Source organism: Ranitomeya imitator, chromosome 1 (genome assembly GCF_032444005.1).
Source record: "Ranitomeya imitator isolate aRanImi1 chromosome 1, aRanImi1.pri, whole genome shotgun sequence".
NCBI lineage: Eukaryota > Metazoa > Chordata > Amphibia > Anura > Dendrobatidae > Ranitomeya > Ranitomeya imitator.
In genome coordinates, this window is record NC_091282.1 from 867635826 (window position 1) to 867657589 (window position 21764).

Consider the following 21764-nt stretch of genomic DNA (forward strand, 5'->3'; position numbering starts at 1 on the left):
CTCTTCTCCTAAGTTCAAGCCTCGGTTCATCGGTCCCTATAGGATCTTGGAAATTCTTAACCCTGTGTCGTTTCGTTTGGATCTCCCGGCATCGTTTGCTATTCATAATGTGTTCCATCGGTCGTTGTTGCGGAGGTATGAGGTACCTGTTGTTCCTTCGCTTGAGCCTCCTGCTCCAGTGCTGGTGGAGGGAGAATTGGAGTATGTTGTGGAGAAGATCTTGGATTCTCGTGTTTCCAGACGGAAACTCCAGTATTTGGTCAAGTGGAAGGGTTATGGTCAGGAGGATAATTCTTGGGTGGTTGCCTCGGATGTTCATGCTGATGATTTGGTTCGCGCTTTTCATAGGGCTCATCCTGGTCGCCCTGGTGGTTCTCGTGAGGGTTCGGTGACCCCTCCTCAAGGGGGGGGTACTGTTGTGAGTTCTGTTTTTGGGCTCCCTCTGGTGGTTACTGATGGTACTGGGTGACTTGTCTTTCCTGGGTTTCTGGGTTCCACCTGTTCCATCAGCATATGGGAGTTTCCTATTTAACCTGGCTTTGCTGGCATTTCCTCGCCGGTTATCAATGTATCCAGTGTGTCTTGTTACCTCTGCTCCCTGTTCATAGAACCTTCTGGTCAAGCTAAGTTTGGATTTTCCTGTTTTGGTGTTTTGCTTTATTTGGTTTTTAGTCCAGCCTGCAGATATGTGATTCTTGCTGCTGGTTGCTCTAGTGGGCTGAAATTGCTCCTCATGTACCATGAGTTGGCACATGAGTTCAAGTAATTTCAGGATGGTTTTTTGAAGGGTTTTTCGCTGACCGCGCAGTTCACTTTTGTATCCTCTGCCATCTAGCTTTAGCGGGCCTCATTTTGCTGAAACTGTTTTCATACTGCATATGTGCTTTCCTCTCATTTCACCGTCATTATATGTGGGGGGCTGCTATTTCTGTGGGGGATTTCTCTGGAGGCAAGAGAGGTCTGTGTTTCTTCTAATAGGGGAAGTTAGATCTTCGGCTGGAGCGAGACGTCTAGGATCATCGTAGGCACGTTCCCCGGCTACTTTTATTTGTGTGTTAGGTTCAGGGTCGCGGTCAGCTCAGGTTCCATCGCCCTAGAGCTTGTTTGTATCTGTGCTTGTCCTTTAGTGATCCCCTGCCATTGGGATCATGACAGGTTATATCTGGACCCTGGGTCATCAGTCGGGGTGACACTGCTAACCGGGTGAGAAGGCAAGAATAACTGGAGTCGGTAAGTTGAGAGAGAGTCAACCGTCTCTGTGCTCTCATGCTGATTCCCCGCCAAAAACCTTGTCTTCCCACGCGCACTGCTATTTATGTAGGACCCGCCCCATCAGTCAGGTGTCCTGAACTGCTCTGGACAGAAATTTCTTCCCCCTGAAACAATGTTGACAGCCCTGATAGTTCCGGCCCAGACACGCAAGAGGGACCCTTAACTTGGCTCTCCTCCCTACAGTGCGGAGGTAAAATATTATGTACTGTGTGACCTGTTTTTTCTCGCTTTACCATCAATCATGTCCTAATTTTTATTCAAAATTTCTGTAAAATAAATGCAGTCTTTAACATTTGGCAGATACTTTAATTGCCTAAAGAATTGTGGGTGTCTGAGTGCTGTGTCCCCACTGATCACTCAATAGACCCCAAACAGTGCACAGCTCAGCAGTTACTGCATATTGTGTCTTTTTACGTGTCCTTTCCAAGGATGCAACAATTTTGTTGATCCTCCAGTATGGGACATTCTGCTCTAATCAAAACTCAATTATCTCATTATTCTTTATTTGGCTTTCAGCTTCAAAAAGAGGTGGGCAGATGCCCTTCAGTTTTTACAACTTAGACTGTAGGGCTCATACTTTTTTGTGAGAAAAATGAACATGTGCAGATAAAAAAAAATCGGATTGCACTCTAACTAATGTTGTTCTATGATTCACTGCACATGTGCGATTTGTTTTTTTCCTCAGCTTAGATTGGACCGAGAAAAAAATCGCTGCGTGCTGCGATTTGCCATATATATCAGACAAGACTGACCAATGCAAGTCAATGGGTATGAAAAAACAAAAACGCACGGCACACGGATCACCTGCCAGCTGACATCAAGCCTAGGTGATAGTAATAGAGAGGCATCTATAAGACACCCCCATTAAAAAACAACAAAAAACATGCTTTACTCAGCCTTCCAAGTCCTGTGTTGAGTCTTTCCCACTGCTCCTAGTGCTGATTATTGTCTGCAGTGCTATTGTCACCTCAACAGCACTGCAGCCAAAAACTGAGCTCAGTGACTCCACTCAATATAATGTCTCATGCTGATCCTAATGATTGGCTGTAGTGCAAAACAATAATGGCCACCAGGAGTGGCAGTGCCTCATTGCTGGACCCAAGGAGAGAGTTTTCCAAAAACAGAAAATCCCTTTAAGTGATCATAAAGGGAAAAAGATTGTAAATTCCTGTGCATCTATTTGACCAGAGTATTTACAGATAATCAGAAATCCTCTAAAGCCACCAAAGCCTATGGGAACATGCCTATTGTGTCCTTATTATTATTCATGGTTATATCATGGAGAACATGTGCAGATCAGATTCAATTCTTGTACACATGTGGGCAACAGAGAGAAAAATAACATGCCCAGGCTTCGCTTTATCCTTTGAGATCTTTATATGGCTGTTTAATCCACTGTATCACTGTTTACAGAAATCCTCAAGATGTGGGCTATTCTTGAAGATAGATTTCTGAATGTTGCAGAAATTATTTGACTTGACCCATTGGACTTCTTTGAGGACATGCTTGGGAAACATTGCTCCAACTCATTTATGTCTTGATACACACAAGTATCACAAGGTGTGGTGTATCCTGATGAAGGGGGCATGAGACCCCTGAAACGCGTAGAATAAAGCCACTGTGAATCAACTATACTCTCCTGAAATTCATCTTAGCGGCAGCGCAGAACTTTAACTACAAATCTCCCTTTGAAGACATTGATACACACAAGATAAATTCCACATTCTACTTAAGACCCTTTGAAGATATTGGTTTTTGTAAGTGACCCCAGCACCCGATAATGCATAATCCTATAAGCACCAACTAGAAATGAAAGTATACATTTTCAATGGACTAAATAATGAACCCATGCATAATTCCAAGTTCTTCACAATGCTCCATCAGAAATGCTATTTAAGTGTAGACAATCTGCAGGTAAATAGCGGTAAAACCCTGTGTAGCTAGTGGAGTGGATATGCAGGTGCACACTTGCTGCAGGGCAGGATGTCAATCAAAGTTCCGGGGTGTGATCACACACGCACTCACAGTATGGTGAGCAGTGATGCAATCACTACTTTCCCGCTTACACGGAGATTAAAACTTCCATTTTCTCGGCGTAGTCATCCTTCCAGCAAGCCAACTACACGGGGTTAACACTATTTATTTGTAGTGTAACAGTATTGGCGTTTCTGGTGGTGACAGGTTGCCTTTAATGGATTAACACCGGACGTGGTACAGCCAAGAGCTAAGCGGACTCCGATTTATTAGAATTAATTTACGGGCCTCTGGTACGGTTGTGTAATAATTGGCCACGACAAAAGCAGTTCACGCCTTAGTGGCTCATGTGCTTCTATCCATATAGGATGAAAACCGTATTAAAGGACATGTTAAAAAGAGAAACAGGTCAAAGTATTGGAAAACTGAAACCAGCTTTTTGTCTTGCTGCCTTTGCTAGCCCAGGGTGCAGTGCAGTCTATCCAAGTCAATGTACATCACACTCGACAGCATCAATCAATGGCACAGATGGACGACTGCCATCTAAATACAGTATCGGGAGCTGTTTCACAAAAGTGCTTGAATGAATTGTCTGAAGTCAAAGACACTGTGTACTTCAATATACTGGGGCGGATTAGGTGGCTCAAACAGTAGTGCTTATCTGTGCAGATGCAAATCATACTTTGCCGAAGCCTGGCATCTGTGCTATTGCGAAAAATGGTGCTGGTAGAGTCGCAATGAAATGCAATATGTATAGGAAGATATAATCTCAGTCCTAGCCGTAGAAGAAATGAGCATTCTCTGTCTTGGCTGCTACCCAAGCTCTATCTATAGGTCTTCATAATATAAACATCACCACTAGGTGGCCCTGTGTAGCATGATATGTTTCATCTCTCAGGTGCAGTACTCCTTATTAGCCATCTGTAGGTAGGCTTAGCAATTCATTATGTTTTAATTCCTATGCAAATATTAGACAACTTCCAATTTAAAGTTTCTAAATTTTAAAGTTTGCGGTACTTAAAAAAAATCAAAAAACTATCGTAAGTCTTTTATTTATATTAGTGTATCATGCAAACACTTGCATCTCTCTTGGTTCATTTTTTTTTTTTTTCATTTTCCTATAGCTGTAGAAAACTTAACTGTTATCAATATCTTTATTAACAGAACAATATTTTGTGTTTCGATTGATTCCATAGCAAAAGTACATAGCATAAAAAAGCAAAGATCATACTTTATACATAATACCAAAATTATGTTTTTCCATATAAGCAATTGTAGAAAATTGTTCCTAGAAATGTTTCTTTTCTAAGATTATAGCGTATTTTGCACAGTAATACTCCCTAAAGTGAATGTGCCCTAATTGTTTTGCAGTTCCCCCGATATTATATACTTTTATGTACAAAGCACTCTTACACCTAATTCACACAATGAGCTTTAGACGCTACATATTTTCTAGGCACACAAAAACGCATCGTCTTACCGTTCCAGCAAAGTGGGTGGGATTTATAGAAATCTCATGCCCACTGTGGGGGTTTTTGACGCAGCATAAACTGATTTGCGGATCGGGTTTCAAATCCGCAATTTTGTCAATTTCTTTTGCGGAAAAGATGCCTTCCGTGTGACTGTCACCATAAACGTGAATGAGATGAGAAAACTACAGTACGCAGTTCAAAAAAAATGCAGGCAAGCTGCACACGACTTTATCAAAGTTAACTAATAGGAAGTATTGCAAAGATGACATTTCAAAAACAAGACAAAAACCAAAGCTGGAAAAATGCCATAAACACGTGAAAAAAAGCAATGAAAAAACAAGCAAGAAACCTATTTAGTGAACAGGTGCAGAAACACTGCAGAAAATCTACAACATACAAAACTGACCAAATGCTCATAGTGGGAACTTAAAAGATATTTTCACTTTTCTGGTAGAACAAGGCGCTTTTAAAATCCCAAATTATGAAAACTGGCTTTGGAAACAGTCAAGGTTGTGGACAGATACATTCCTCATAGCTTGTTGGAATACAGTGAGAGAGTTTGTTTCTCTTCTATCAAATTAGAGGTGAGATTTATCTATTTATTTATTTTAATCACTTGTATAGCGCCATCATAACCCCCAGCACTTTACAGATATTGTCACCACTGTCCACATTGGAGCTCACAATCTAAATTCTCTATCAGTATGTCTTTGTGCAGATTTCCTCCCCCACTACACAGGGAGAATATATGTGCTGCCTTCATTACTTTATGGTGCAAAGACTACAGTTCCCAAGACATGAACATGCACAAAAAGGGACCTTATCACATTGAATATTAATCTGATCTGCCAGCAGAAAGTTATAGAGCAGAAATGTAACAGATTGATTTGTAATTGTTGGAAAACATTAACTATACCTTGTAATGTATTCATGCTACTCCTGGCTCAGTTTTGAGTCTAGCAGTCAAGTGGGCTGTCTTACCAATGATTAACAGCTATCCCCATATGCACATGTATACAAGAAAGGCTGTCACTTATAAGACTGCCCACCGGACTCTAAATCCAAAATAAGCAAGAACAAATACAAATTATAACAAATCTTCTCCCACAAACCTATATATATATATATATATATATATATATATACATATCTGTACTGCTTCATCTGCTCTGTACATGATGCTGGCAGAGCATACTATATTCTCAATAAGACAGTGTTCGGGCTTGCGGAACGCACCGAATAAATATAAAGATAGTAATAAGGTGCGTTCTCAGCCCGGGGTCCACCGTGCAGAGATGGAACCTGCTGATAGGTAATGGCGGCACTATATGGCGATACTACTCCAAAAGACTGGTTCCGTCACCCGGTATGAACTGATGCGAACTCTGTTGCTTCACAGAGTTGCTTACACAGTGCAGGGAAGCTGACGCCAGGGGACGCGACAGACACCGGAATGTAAGTATGTACTGTTTGTTTGTTTTTTTTCATTTACAATAGTCACCACGGTAAACATCGGCTTACTAAGCGAGGCCCTGCGCTTAGTAACCCGATGTTTACCCTGGTTACCCGGGGACTTTGGCATCGTTGGTCGCTGGAGAGCTGTCTGTGTGACAGCTCTCCAGTGACCACACAACGACTAAACAGCGACGCTGCAGTGATCGGCATCGTTGTCTATATCGCTGCAGCGTCGCTTAATGTGACGGTACCTTTAGTCCCAGGAGTGCCTGCTTGCTGCTGATCAGTGCTGGTTCTAATGGCAGAACCTGGAAGGGCAGCAGTAACCAAATGCACAGTATCTGCCTGAGCCAGGCGCTGGGATCGACGTCTCTGCTGAGACCGCAGCGGAGGTGGTTCAAGATTCCCCCTGTGCAGCGGCGGGAACTCGACACCTAACAGACAGGTTTCTTTAATTTGTGAGTGACCGCCTTTAGGAAAGAATTATAGACGAGCATACATGAAAGCCAAACTTAATATAATCATGTAGCGATACAATACTACATACAAATAAATGATCAGTTTACTTCTATAATTAGATCTATACAGTAATCGTATTGTATACCTCTATATACAACTGTATTGTATATATCTATATAGCTATAATAATCATACTGTATACATCTGTATATAATTATTGTACTACATACATCTACATAGTATAGCTATATAATTGATTGACAGCTCAGTCATCTAGTCTGGTGCAAGGGTGCGCTGAGCTGTCAGTGTGTTGATTGACTGCTTGGTTGTCCAACCTGAGACTGGGAGGTGCTGGCTGCCTCCAGATGTTCATTGTCCCAGGTGATAGCCAGGCTAATTCTCCCAGACATATATTCAGATGCTGTGTGGTTTGTTCTCTCTGCGCCCTATGTTCTGTTTGTTGATCTTTCGTTGCCTGATCTTTGACCTCGTTCTGAACATCCATCTGTTTAACACCTACTACTCTGATCCACCATCTACTGATATTCTGACCTCAGAATATTACTTGACTACACCTTTGTCTCTTCCTTCTGTTAATGACGTACCATCCTGGCTTCTGACCTTGGACTCCTTAACTATCCCATCTCATGGCTGGTCCATGAGAAGTGACTCATCACCACAAAGTGTATACAGATCTATATATAATCGTACTGTATACACCTATATAGCTATATAAATCGTACTGTATACATCTATATATAATTGCACTGTATACATCTGCATAGCCATATATATAACAATCTTACATAAAACATGTACAGTAGATCCTGATTTATTTTCTCAGTACAAATTAGAACTGTCTTATTATAATATGCAGTTAATAGATGGCACTATACACTTACCATTTACTACACATACACACTTTATTATTTGAGATTTAAGTCTTGTCTTAAGCAGATGCGGCTACAAAAGGTAGACTATATACGGTACTTTTTTCCTTTTTTTATATCCTTTGGCATTTTGTCTGCAGGTTTTACATTTCTCTGCATTGTGCTGTTGTTCTCTTGGGCAGGGAACGGTATAATAAATCAATTGTAGAGCCCTGCAGAGATATTCAGAACAATCTGATGCAAGTTTGTCATGAAGCTAAAGGTCTCCAGATAAAGAGAGAACTTATGGCAGATGTTGTCTCAGCCGCAGTGCTGTCCTTCTCTGCATCTCATCGCCGCATATTTTGTATCCCATATGCTCATTTACCTCCAAATTCTTATAAAGTTTGGATTAAATTAAATAAAACTGCATACATTAATAAATACGACTATATGCAGCAAGAGGGTTTTCTTACTAAAACAGTTGTAAAACTCACTCAGTTATATGTTCAACAGTCCAGGTAGATACTCATCACTGGTGTGCACAGAAGGAAACATGAATTATAATAAGATAAGTCCTCCATCACGGAGTGGCGGTTGGGCCTAAGGTTTGTTTCCCATCAACACCTCTCTCTGGTCCTTGATCCAATTCCTGACCCCCTGCTTAATAGAGGCAGTTCATCTGGAGATGGTTGTTGTTCTCACCATCCAAAAGCAGAGAAAATGGGACCAACCATGGTTGGCAATACCTCTTTTACTAGTTTGGTGAATTTAAATAGACAAGTATTGAATATAGTAGACATGCGTGAATAATGAACGATTCATGCAAAGCTTCCAAGGTAGACAACCTGAATAATTGATAATATAGGGGGCGTGAATAATGTATGTATGTACGTATGCATGCATGTATGTATGTACGTACAGTGGCATGTGAAAGTTTCGGCACCCCTTGTCAAAAAAATTACTGTTATTGCGCATTGAAGATTAAATGATCTCTAAAAGAAATAACGCTAAAGATGACACATTTCCTTTTCATTTTAGGCAAAAAAAAAATAGATATACGGTAACAATTTTTTTTCATCTTTTACACTTTAAAAATTACAAAAAGGAAAATGGGCAGATGCAAATGTTTGGGCAACCTGCATGGTTGGTACCTAGTAGCACCCCCTTTTTAAAATATGCCGGGAAAGGTCAGAGAGACCCGGCGCCTGTGCACTGCAGTACTTTGCTCTGCCCTCAACAGGGCAGACAAAGTACGAATGCGCTAGAGCCGCGGCAAGAAGATAAGAAGATGACTTCATCAGATGAATATAGGAGGCGCTGGACCGGACCGTGATGCCCATAGGACCCGAACCGCAGCGGGGCCGCCTCTGGGTGAGTGATTCCATAATTTTTCCCCTATGCTTGGTTAAAAAAGTAACCATTACTGACTACCACATTTTTTGTTCTTGGTTTCTTTTAGTATTTCTTAAAGCCAGAAAGTTGCCATTTAAAATGACTTTAGTTTTGTGCCATGTCTGTGATCTGCTTTTTTTCTGCAAAATTAAACAACTGAATGAACATCCTCCAAGGCCGGTGATTCCATAATTTTTGCCAGGGGTTGTATATATACACACACATATACACACACTTATAGTTGAATAGTATAAGATAATACTGTACAAACATCCATATATGCAAACAGCACAGGATAGACAGGAAACATCCACATGTCATTTTGACCATTTCCTAACTCTTTCAATGATCTTCTAGGAGGTATTTTATAGTCTATTCTGCAGTGCGAGAACTATAAAAACCAAGCAACCAACCATAATTACAAGTCCCCATAAAAGTTTCCCATGACCTGGCTTTAGCACTCAAAGTAGTTCCAGTATAAAAAAAAGTTGGCAATGTGCTAAAATCATGAACTGCAACAGATTTTCCATTACTGAATAATGTAAGTCGTAATGCAAAGTGAGGTTTTGTATCAGTGGCACCGTTCCATTTGCTATTTAAAGCTGAAACGACTGTATTAAATATCAGGGGACAGGACAATGAGGGAAACCTTTAACAAGCAGGTTGCAAATGCTATTGAAAACAAATACTGTTGCTGTAAATGATACAAAGTAATGCAAAGTGATATGACCAGAGCTGATGACCATTTTTGGTTATACACCTATTATATAATCTTAGTCACTTGGACCATACAAGAAATACATAATATATGTGTATTCCAATGTATCTCAAAAATCTGAACTGAAATATACCACACAGGTATCAATGCTGAAGAGAGAAGCAGTAAATCCAGCTGTAGAGTTCTATGCAGAACCACCAACACTCCGACTGCCACTCTGCAGCCTCTCTGAGATACAGTATTCTCCCCTAGATCAATACTTCTCCAATACTTCTTACTTATTTGATATATAAGGCTCAAAATTAAAAAAAAAACTGCATTTTTTTTCCTATGGGCACTGACCTTCTTATTTTGGCAGGAAAAAGGGTTAAACAATATTGGGGAATTGATCAAGACGTAAGCCCAAAACCCGCTGCACAGTAGTAATGTGTTGCAAAATAAAATTTCATTCTTGACTGGTTTGGTGCATCTTTTGGGGTGCGTGTGCATCGGAAAATGAAAAATTGACTAATTTATAGCTATTCTATGAACTGGCGCAAACTTCAACGTATGTGTCTGGTGTAAATTATAGCATATATATGGAAATATGATGAAGTCCACACCCTTTTGTAACCCACACCCACTTTGAGAAATGTGTCAGGACTGGCGGAAAAGAGTGCAAATGTGACTAGTAGTGATTAGCAAACATGCTCGAATAAAGTGTTATCAGAGTATCTTGGGCATGCTCGAATAATATGTTCCAAGTCCCCGCAGCTGCATGTTTTACAGTTACTTAGACTGCCTCAACTCATGTGGGGATTGCCACACTCTGTGTGACTGCAGACTTATGAATTATCCCCATGGAACGCACTCTGCGCTGCGGGGATTTGACAGTTTCAGACCTGGGACCAGAGGGTATGTATGAGTTTTACACCCTCTAGTTGTCCACTCCCTATCAGTATATCTGTAGAGTGTAGGAGGAAACCGGAAACCCACAGAAACACGGGGAGAACATACAAACTACTTGTTGATGTTCTCTGTGGGAGGATTTGAACGGAAGACCCCAGTTTTAACCAGTGAGCCACTGTGCTGCTCCCATGAGCTAAATTCGTGCCAATTACTGATCAGTGAACGTGTTCAGATAACAGCCGCAAATCATGCAGTCGGAGGGACTCTAAAGGTACCGTCACACTAAGCGACGCTGCAGCGATACCGACAATGATGTCGATCGCTGCAGCGTCATTGTTTGGTCGCTGGAGAGCTGTCACACAGACAGCTCTCCAGCGACCAACGATCCTGAAGTCCCCGGGTAACCAGGGTAAACATTGGGTTACTAAGCGCAGGGCCGCGCTTAGTAACCCGATGTTTACCCTGGTTATCGTTGTAAATGTAAAAAAAAAACACTACATACTTACCTTCCGTGTCTGGTCATGTCCCTCGCCTTCAGCTTCCCGCACTGACTGAGCGCCGGCCGTAAAGTACAGCGGTAACGTCACCACTGCACAGCGTGCTTTACGGCCGGCCGGCGCTCACCAGTCAGTGCGGGAAGCTGACGGCGGGGGACATGACCAGACAACGGGAATATAAGTATGTGCTGTTTGTTTTTTTACATTTACAACGGTAACCAGGGTAAACATCGGGTTACTAAGCGCGGCCCTACGTTTAGTAACCCAATATTTACCCTGGTTACCAGTGAAGATATCGCTGGATCGGCGTCACACATGCCGATTCAGCGATGTCAGCGGGAGATCCAGCAACAAAATAAAGTGCTGGACTTTCCCCAGCGACCAACGATCTCCCAGCAGGGGCCTGATCGTTGGTCGCTGTCACACAACGATTTCGTTAACGATATCGTTGCTACGTCACAAAAAGCAACGATATCGTTAATGATATCGTTCAGTGTGACGGTACCTTAACATAATATACGAGCACTCCCAGATGCTCAGATAGCATGCGCGGATAAGACGTCATCTGAGCACATTCACTCATCACTAATTGCAACTCGTTTGCTACAGAACTATTATTTAGAATAAATGAGTTTTACAATTTATTTACATAGATGTATTCATATTACCTAGGAGTTCCAATATTGCAATATGTAATAATTATCCATAAATAAAAAATATTGTAATAATATTGACAATGAACAGAAAAAAAGTAAAACGACTCCTACCTCATAGTGTATGCAGCATATTCACAGTTAACTAGAAGCTCTGGACCATCCCAAAAATAGATTCTAAGATGAAAGCAAAACGTAGAGGTAATCTAATGATCAGAAAATGTTCACGCTTAATTACCTTGGATGTATCCATAAAATAGTTTTTATATCTTTATGTTGTAAAGTAAATATCACACCTAGGAGAAAGATGAAGCAAAAGGCTGTGTGCACACGGTGCATTTTTGTGGCAGATTTTCCACATGGAATTGGCCCAAAAACGCTAGAGAATCTTATTGCCAGCAAAATCAATGAGAATCCTGAAGTGCTGTGCACGATAAGTATTTTTCCTTTCAGGATTTGCTGGGCGTTTAAATCTGCAGGATGAAAAATTGGTAAAATCATCAGAGCGGTCAGAATTTTAAGTAGTCATGCTGTCAGATGTCAGCGTCACACCGCAGCTGTGACCGTGACCTGCGGTAAAACACTTACTGACAGTCACAGTCGTCGGCTCATGAGAGATTACTACCATCAGCCTATGGTTGCTGTTGCTGATAACAGCGAGGGCAGGAGGCGGCTGACGGGTCATCAGCCAGCGACTGTGCTCAAAGTAAAGAAAAAAAAAGTTAAAATAAATAAATATTGAAATAAAAATAAAAAAGACAGTATATGGTCACCCACACCTAAGCCCTGAAGCCCTTGTCTCCTATAAAAAAAAAACAACATATACTCACTTTAACGCCTAATCCCAAATGCCCATGTCACCTGAAAAAGAGAAAAAATAATAAACCACCATATTCCTCACCTATCCGCCATAATCCATATTGTTCGTGATGATTCAGATGACTTGTAGAGCATTACCATCAGCTGATGGGACTGCTCTACCCGGAAGCTGGTGACACACTGACAGGAGCATGTAATTGCTCTGGCAGTGTGTAGCACTGAGCTGTGGTGAGAAAGTTCACCGTAGTTTATCAGCTGATGAGCCTCGGTGATCTCAATTACAGCACCACCGTTACATGTGAAAATTTTCATGGAGCAGTGGTGCCATCAGTGAGTTCACCGGGGTTCATCAGCTGATAAATTCTGGTTAACTTTTTCTCCGCACCCCAGCGCTACACACTGCAGGAGCAATTACCTCCTGTGTCATTGTGAGCTTGCTGTCTTTGAGAGCAGTCAAAGTCATCAGGAACATTGTGGGACATTATGAATTATCTCTTCACTTCGGGATGCCCATGTAAACTAGCCACTAAATGCTAAGCAAACAGCTCTGAGCTGATATTAGTAGCTTGGGAACCTTTGGCTTTTGGCTCTTTATCAAAATATTAACATCAGCCCTCAGACATTGACTTTTCCTCTGCTGGTTATGAAAATTATGAGCCCACACCATTTTTTCATTTTTTTAATAAATAAAAAAAAATGTCAGCATGGGAGCCCGCCGATATGAACTGGAATAACCCCATGCGCATCACTGCCACCAGGTATCAAGGTGTGTGCAGAGTTCTGCCAGTTGGGGTATGTACCCACAATCTAGAATAGCAGCAGTTTGAACGTAGCCCATCTGCCCTGCCTCCTAACTGCTGCATTCTCCAATACAAGCACAGTGGATGGGATTTATATTAATCTCATGCTCACTATGCTTCTATTTGCATAAACTCACCCGCTGTGCGGGTTTTCTAGCTGCAGCATGCCAATCTCTGTTGCAGAGACGCTAGTTTCCACAACAGAAATTTCCACAATAGAATGCCATTGTCTTGTAGTCTAATAATAGTAGTAAGTGGCAAGCAATGACTATGCAATCACTGAAACATCGCAGAGCAGGGTAGCACACAATGCCACCGACACCTTGTTGGAAAGGCGTGGCAACTGCATTCATTAATGTTAAGATTTCAGCATGTGGTCGCTGAATCAGATTCTTAATCATTTACTTTCAGAGGACCCGTTCCGTCATGGTCGCATAGGTGCAAGACGCAACTATAACTGTACAGTCACAAGCTGTGGCGAAAAGCGAGCATTTAGCCCTTGTGTCCCTGCCAATAATAAGTGACTAAGAACGACAAAACGAATGGGGCAGTTCAGAGTGGACAGCTCCCTTAGACTGGTCTTGTGATCCTATAACTTTCTGTAACTTTAGGATGAGATAAAAGGGCATAAAAGCATCTTTTATTCGGACAGCTGGTGAAATTTTCCTGTGTTCTCTATTAAAGAACAGAACTGCAATAAGCTTCTCACAACTGCCATACACGACAGCTTTTTCTATCACTTCTTTCGGCCTGATAAAAATCTGCCGCACTTAACTCCACATTTCAAGTCAACGCTCGCTGCATTTTTTTTCCTCTCCAGGAGAACAGCAATATTATTCTATTAGAAGAAAAGAAGTAAATGGAACTGCGGCACCAGCCAAATTACTTTTATGTAAGTACTTCTACCTATAGTGGCGGGAAGTATAGGGACGATGTATTCAACAATTTCGTATTCAGCAAGTTAAATTAAGGACAGTTTAAATTAACTTGGAGAATATATTGGATATACACCTGCAATGTACAAGAATAAAATCTCATTTTTCCCTTCTTATTGCTGTATGAGACTTTAATTGAATTAGATATCCATTACAGAAAGGTTTTTAAATTGCAGTTCCCCCTGGGTATTGGAGAATTGGATAATACAAGAACTTTAGACAACAATATGTTAAATATCAATTTCTGTCACATGAAAAAAATGTGAACAGGACATTTATAAATAACGTTCTTACTTAGATTGGTTGTGCTGTAAACACATATATATTGATATACACAGGTAGCAGCTAGAAGGGTATAGACTGGGCTTTTCTTTAATAGGAATTAGAATACCTCCTTTCTATTATATGGAGTGTAACTACTTTTTAATGTGTTTGGAAGGTCCCAGATGAAAAATGTGATAAAGCCAGGTATAAAGATTATAAAAAAAAAAAAAAAAAAAAGTACTGGAACAACTGGAACCCATGGTCTGACCAGGGAGTAGATTTCCAACCAGGTCGGTTCATGGAGAAAACCGTTGTCCGTCCTCAATGTTATATATACATATATATATATATATATATATATATATATATTTTTTTTTTTTTGTTTTTTTTTTTTTCTCTCTCCTATCCTTTTACTTTTTTATTGCATTTCTAGAGCCTTTACACAAAAGAGGGTATCAAAATAATTCTTCATGTTCCGTGTGTTATTGTTCCCTTATTTCATCTGTTATGGAAACATTAGTTAAAAATAGTGAACTAGAGAAATAAAAGGCTCTATTGTCATGTTACAGAACGAAGCTACCGAGGATCCTAGTTACCGTATACTAACCAAATAACCTGAAGACTGTAAAAACTAAAGTTTCAATCAAATTAGAGGAAAAATCCTAAGAGCCATGATTGCCTTTTCTTGCCGGTTCTGTTAGAAATAGATGGCAACGGATACCGCATTAACAGATGCTCGTCTATGTCAATGTTGAAAAAACAGATCTGGTTGAGATCAGATAGTGAATAACGGACTAAAAAGTTGTGTTATCGTAACTTTTTCCTGACGGATTTCTACCCCTATATTATGCTTCTCTCATTTGGGGCTGCAAAACCAGGTTACAGATTCCCTTTAACCTTGACCTGACTGGACACTACAACCACCCCTTTACAGCATATGTAGTTTTGAGATGTATACAGCCAGTGAAGTAATGTTTACTATGTAATGTTATATCACACTATGATAATTATCTTGTGCCATATATATATGCTCTGAACCATGAGTGGTCGCAGACCACTACTATTGGATCTTACAAGAAGTGACACCTTGATACAAGCATCTTGGTCAGTAGCAGTAAAGGTACTGTCACACTAGACGATATCGCTAGCGATCCGTGACGTTGCAGCGTCCTCGCTAGCGATATCGTCCAGTGTGACAGGCAGCAGCGATCAGGCCCCTGCTGGGAGATCGCTGGTCGGGGAAGAAAGTCCAGAACTTTATTTCGTCGCTGGACTACCCATAGACATCGCTGAATCGGCGTGTGTGACACCGATTCAGCGATGTCTTTGCTGGTAACCAGGGTAAACATCGGGTAACTAAGCACAGGGCCGCGCTTAGTAACCCGATGTTTACCCTGGTTACCATCCTAAAAGTAAAAAAACAAACACTACATACTTACCTACAGCCGTCTGTCCTCCAGCGCTGTGCTCTGCACTCCTCCTGCTCTGGCTGTGAGCGTCGGTCAGCCGGAAAGCAGAGTGGTGACGTCACCGCTCTGCTTTCTGGCTGCCCGGCACTCACAGCCAGACCAGAGAAGCAGAGCGCCGAGGACAGACAGCAGAAGGTAAGTATGTAGCGTTTGTTTTTTTACTTTTTAGGATGGTAACCAGGGTAAACATCGGGTTACTAAGCGCGGCCCTGCGCTTAGTTACCCGATGTTTACCCTGGTTACCGGGGACCTCGGGATCGTTGGTCGCTGGAGAGCTGTCCGTGTGACAGCTCTCCAGCGACCAAACAGCGACGCTGCAGCGATCCGGATCGTTGTCGGTATCGCTGCAGCGTCGCTATGTGTGACGGTACCTTAAGGGTCCATTTACAATCGTTGATGTGCGGCCCCTATTGACTGACACTCACCAAGTTCTTTTGCCAATTGGCAGTGATTTAATAGTCTGTTTACCCAATATTACCACAATGAATGATATGTAATAGATCAGTCAGCGCCCCTAGGCTTACATTGTTCTCAGCAGCACAAATTCTGTTTACACTAGACGATAATGCCCGGCCGAGAACAATTAACTTTTCTGCATCACAATAGATCATTTTGCCTGATGAGCAAGGGGCACTGACAGCCTATTTACACTGCAAGATTATCATGAATTGTGAAACCTTGTTCAAGATAATCTTGAAATCTAAAGGTAACGTCACACTAAAATGACGCAGCAGCGATACGACAACGATGTCGATCGCTGCAGCATCGCTGTTTGGTCGCTGGAGAGCTGTCACACAGACAGCTCTCCAGCGACCAATGATCCCGAAGTCCCCGGTAACCAGGGTAAACGTAAAAAAAACCAAACACTACATACTTACATTCCTGTCGAGTCCCTCGGCGCTGTGCTTCTCTGCACTGACAGTGAGCGCCGGACAGCCGGAAAGCAGAGCGGTGACGTCACCGCTGTACTTTACGGCTGGCCGGCGCTCACCAGTCAGTGCGGGAAGCTGAAGGTGAGGGACATGACCAGACACCGGGAATGTAAGTATGTAGTGTTTTTTTTTTTTTTACATTTACACTGGTAACCAGGGTAAATATCGGGTTACTAAGTGTGGCCCTGCGCTTAGTAACCCGATGTTTACCCTGGTTACCAGTGAAGACATCGCTGAATCGGCGTCACAAACGCCGATTCAGCGATGTCAGCGGGAGATCCAGCAACAAAATAAAGTTTCAAACGATCTGCTATGACGTACGATTCTCAGCGGGGTCCTTGATCGCAGCAGTGTGTCAGACACAGCGAGATCGTAAGGATATCGCTGGAACGTCACGGATCGTGCCATCCTAGCGACCAAAGTGCCACTGTGTGACGGTACCCTAAGGATACCAGGGACAAAATTGTAGACCTGCACAAGGCTGGGATGGGCTACAGGACAATAGGCAAGCGGCTTGATTAGAAGGCAAAAACTGTTGGCACAATTATTAGAAAACGGAGGAAACACAAGATGACTGCCAGGCATCTGGGGCTCCAAGCAAGATCTCGCCTCGTAGGGTAATAATGATTCTGAGAAAGGTCAGAACTATGGGAGGACCTGGTCAATGACCTGAAGAAAACTCGAACCACAGTCTCAGTCATTACCATTAATAACACAGTATGCCTTCAGGGATTAAAATCCTGCATGGTGCCCCTGCTCACGTTGCCCATAGCCAGGTCATTTGAAGTTTGCCAATGGCCATGAACTAGAGGAGGTATGGGAGAAGGTCAGATGAGACCAAAATAGAACTATTTGGTATCAACTCCACTTGCCATGTTTGGAGGAAGAAGGAGGAAGAAGAAGTATGAGTAGAACTCCAAGAACACTGTCCCAACTGTGAAGTATGGTGGGAAATAAATCATACTTTGGGGTGCTTTTCTGCAAAGGGGACAGGACGACTGCACCCTATTGAAGGGAGGATGGATGGGGTCATGTATCGCAAGATTTTGGCCAACAACCACCTTCTCTCAGTAAGAGCATTGAAGATGGGTCATGGCTGGGTCTTCCAGCATGACAATGACCCAAAACACACAGCCAGGGCAACTAAGGAGTGGCTCTGTAAGAAGCATTTCAACGTCATGGAGTGGTCTAGCTAGACTCCAGACCTGAACCCAAAAGAAAGTCTTTGGAGGGAGCTGAAACTCAATGTTGCCCATCGATAGCCCAGAAACCTGAAAGATCTGAAAAAGATCTGTATGGAGGAGTGGGCCAAAATCCCTGCTGCAGTGTGTGCAAACTTGGTCAAGAACTATAGGAAACGTCTGACCTCTGTAATTGTAAACAAAGGTTTCTGTACAATTTTTTTTCTATTGTACCAAATACTTATTTCATGCCTTAAAATGCAAATAAACTATGTAAAAATCATACAATCTGATTTTTTTCATTTTTTTAAGACTGTCTCTCACAGTTGAAGTGTACCTACAATAAAAATGACAGACCTCTCCATTCTCTGTAGGTGGGAAAACGTGCAAATTCGGTAGTGTATCAAATACCTATTTTCCCCATTGTACTTTCTCTTTTGAAGTTGTGACATATTAAAGATTAAACCAATAAATACAATTTTTGTTTAGTTATTAATAGCCTTTTGACTAGTCAGTATTTCAATATGTGGAATATTGACAAAATGTACAATCCTGAAAACTGTACTGAAGGCAAAACCCTTAGTTTAAATGCATGTAAGTAAAAATGGTTCCTGTAGTTAAAGCTCTGAGTAATTTGACAAAATCATCTTCTTTGCTTTTAAAATGTTCTCAATAGGACAGCTTTGAATCAAGCTAAAAACTCTGCTCAATCTGCTTTTAGCAGAAATCCCAACACAGCACTTATGCTTACCAGCATTTTATATGAGCAAACAGATTGGAAATTAAAAAAGCAAAAAAAAAAAAAAAAAGTAAAGGCTCTACTTCCCTAAACAATATTTGTACTTAACGTTCCAAAGTAAAGCACCATATAATCAGGTTACTGCATGAAGGTACATTTCCTGCATACAGATACAAATCAAAGATTCAAAGGGAACCTGCCAGGAGATTCATGCTGCCTGTACCAGATACCAGACACTGGCTGCGATGTTGTCACCACCATGCACTATTCTGAAATGCGGTCATATTTCAGAGAAAATAAAAATAAGGATTATGTGCATGTGATGACTACTTCAAGTCAGGTCCCCGGCCTCTTTTTCCACCCAGTTCTCCTAGACTGTAAAGGCCCCTTCACATTAAGCGATGCTGCAGCGATACCGACAACGATCCGGATCGCTGCAGCGTCGCTGTTTGGTCGCTGGAGAGCTGTCACACAGACCGCTCTCCAGCGACCAACGATGCCGGTAACCAGGGTAAACATCGGGTAACTAAGCGCAGGGCCGCGCTTAGTTACCCGATGTTTACCCTGGTTACCTTCCTAAAAGTAAAAAAAACAAACAGTACATACTTACCTAACGCTGTCTGTCCTCCAGCGCTGTACTCTGCACTCCTCCTGTACGGTCTGTGTGAGCACAGCGGCCGGAAAGCAGAGCGGTGACGTCACCGCTCTGCTTTCCGGCTGACCGACGCTCACAGCCAGTGCAGGAGGAGTGCAGAGCACAGCGCCGGGGACAGACAGCGTTAGGTAAGTATGTACTGTTTTTTTTTTTTACTTTTAGGAAGGTAACCAGGGTAAACATAGGGTAACTAAGCGCGGCCCTGCGCTTAGTTACCCGATGTTTACCCTGGTTACCAGTGAAGACATCGCTGGATCGGTGTCACAGACGCCGATCCAGCGACGAAATAAAGTTCTGGACTTTCTTCAGCGACCAACGATCTCCCAGCAGGGGCCTGATCGTTGGTCGCTGTCACACATAACGATTTTATTAACGATATCGTTGCTACGTCACAAAATGCAACGATATCGTTAACAATATCGTTATGTGTGAAGGTACCTTAATAACACAGTGTCTAATTCATGCTGGTCGTGGTTTGGAATCCACGAATCTCCTTGTCAGCTCCCATGTAAAAACTGAGTTAGGCCTCCTTCACACGTCCATTATGTCTGGAATCTGTTTCCCCCCACTGATAATACACATACCCATTACCCATGGTGCTATGAACATGTCCATGTTTTTACATGGACCGCGAGTCTGGGCAAAATACACAGACAGGTCCGTTCCTTGCAGCAGCAGCAGCAAGGATGAAAAGTGCAAATACAAGTCTATGGGTCCATGGAAAACATGTACAACACACTGATGGCATCAGTGTCTTATCCGAGTGCTGTACGTGTTTAACAATGCAAAGTATAGGAGAAGCTTCAGAATTCACTTCTTTCTTTATCCTTACTAGAAAAACACAGAAGACACTCTGATGATAAAGATGGACACATGGATGACACACAGATCCAAAACACCGATGACACTGGTACAGTTTTTTTCACGCAAGTGTTCAAACATAGATGTGTCAAGGAGGCCTCATGAATCTATTGTGAATTAGTATGTAAAACTGTATATTTCTGTTTGCATTTTAGGATCATTTTCATTCTGGCCACACTGTGGAAGGTTAAATACTGCTTTGTGATTATTCCCACCATATGGATTTTACTCATATGAACTTAATAAAATTCTATATGTTCCTTAAATGAAAACACAAAAAAGCACAGTAAAACCAAAAACACACATTTATGTTCCTTAAATATAGCTGTCAATTCACTTTCTTGGAGAAGGTGTACTGTTTAGTTAGTAGACAACTGGCCTAGGATTTATTTTGTTTTACTGTTAAAACAATAATAATCTTTATATAACATATTCCGCAGCGCTTTACAGTTTGCACACATTATCATCGCTGTCCCCGATGGGGCTCACAAGCTAGATTCCCTATCAGTAGAATGTGGGAAGAAACCAGAGAACCCAGAGGAAATCCACGCAAACACGGAGAGAACATACAAACTCTTTGCAGATGTTGTCCTTGGTGTGATTTGAACCCAGGACTCCAGCGCTGCAAGGCTAACCACTGAGCCACCGTGCTGCCCGTTATACAGAACCAATAAAACTAGTTGCGGCCAGTATCATATCTGCTTAGTGTGAACTGTGCCTTAACCCATTACTTGTACGGATTTTTCAGCAAAGGGCGTCCCAATATTCAATTAAAAATGACAATGACATGATTTCCTATTTTGAAAACATTCATTTTACAAACACAACACAAAAAATTGGACCTAATTATAAAAATTATAAAATCTTAGTTGCTAGAAGCTAAAGATTAGGCGTCCCAAAAAAAGGACATTGGTAGATAATCGGTTAAAAGCCTGTCTAGCAAAGGAGACCGCAATCCCATGACCCAATACCATAATCCATATTACTATATATACAGTAATCATATTACATTACTCATGGTTCATGTTTTGTTACTGAACTTTCGTTTTAATTCAACTCCTTGTACGTAGTGAAATGTATGAATGTAATGCATAAATAATTCTCTCTAAATTATCAGTGGTAAAGAAAAAAATATAAGCGCCACTAGAGGGAAAAAAAACCCTGCATGCTGCTCCCTCCTTACATCTCACAATTGTAATAGATGTTACAGAAAAATGTGAATAAAAGGGCAGCTGGAGTTTATGAACTGAAAAATTCAAAACAACATAAAAGCCATGATATTTTGGTTTTAACGACTTTGCTGTAACAAATACCACTATTATAGCTGATTTTTCTGTTCCACTTATGTTTTACTCAATGATTAGTTTATGGGGCTAGAATACTAAGAAATTAAATGACCGGCAGGCAGCATATTTCTAACTCCGAGGTACACACACTTCTCAATATTGTATGCATAT

At 41.6% G+C, this 21764-nt stretch overlaps 1 protein-coding gene across 4 annotated transcripts in view; it reads right to left on the reverse strand.

The window, feature by feature from the left end:
* CSGALNACT1 (chondroitin sulfate N-acetylgalactosaminyltransferase 1) overlaps positions 1-21764 on the reverse strand; it is a 503870-nt gene that overhangs the window by 134657 nt on the left and 347449 nt on the right. For 2 of the 4 annotated variants that reach the window (XM_069742516.1, XM_069742525.1), the window contains one exon: positions 11767-11829. The exons of the other annotated variants lie outside the window; for them this stretch is intronic. The gene's annotated coding sequence lies outside the window, so the exon portion shown is untranslated. The remainder of the gene's footprint in view (positions 1-11766; positions 11830-21764) is intronic. 4 annotated transcript variants of the gene reach the window in all.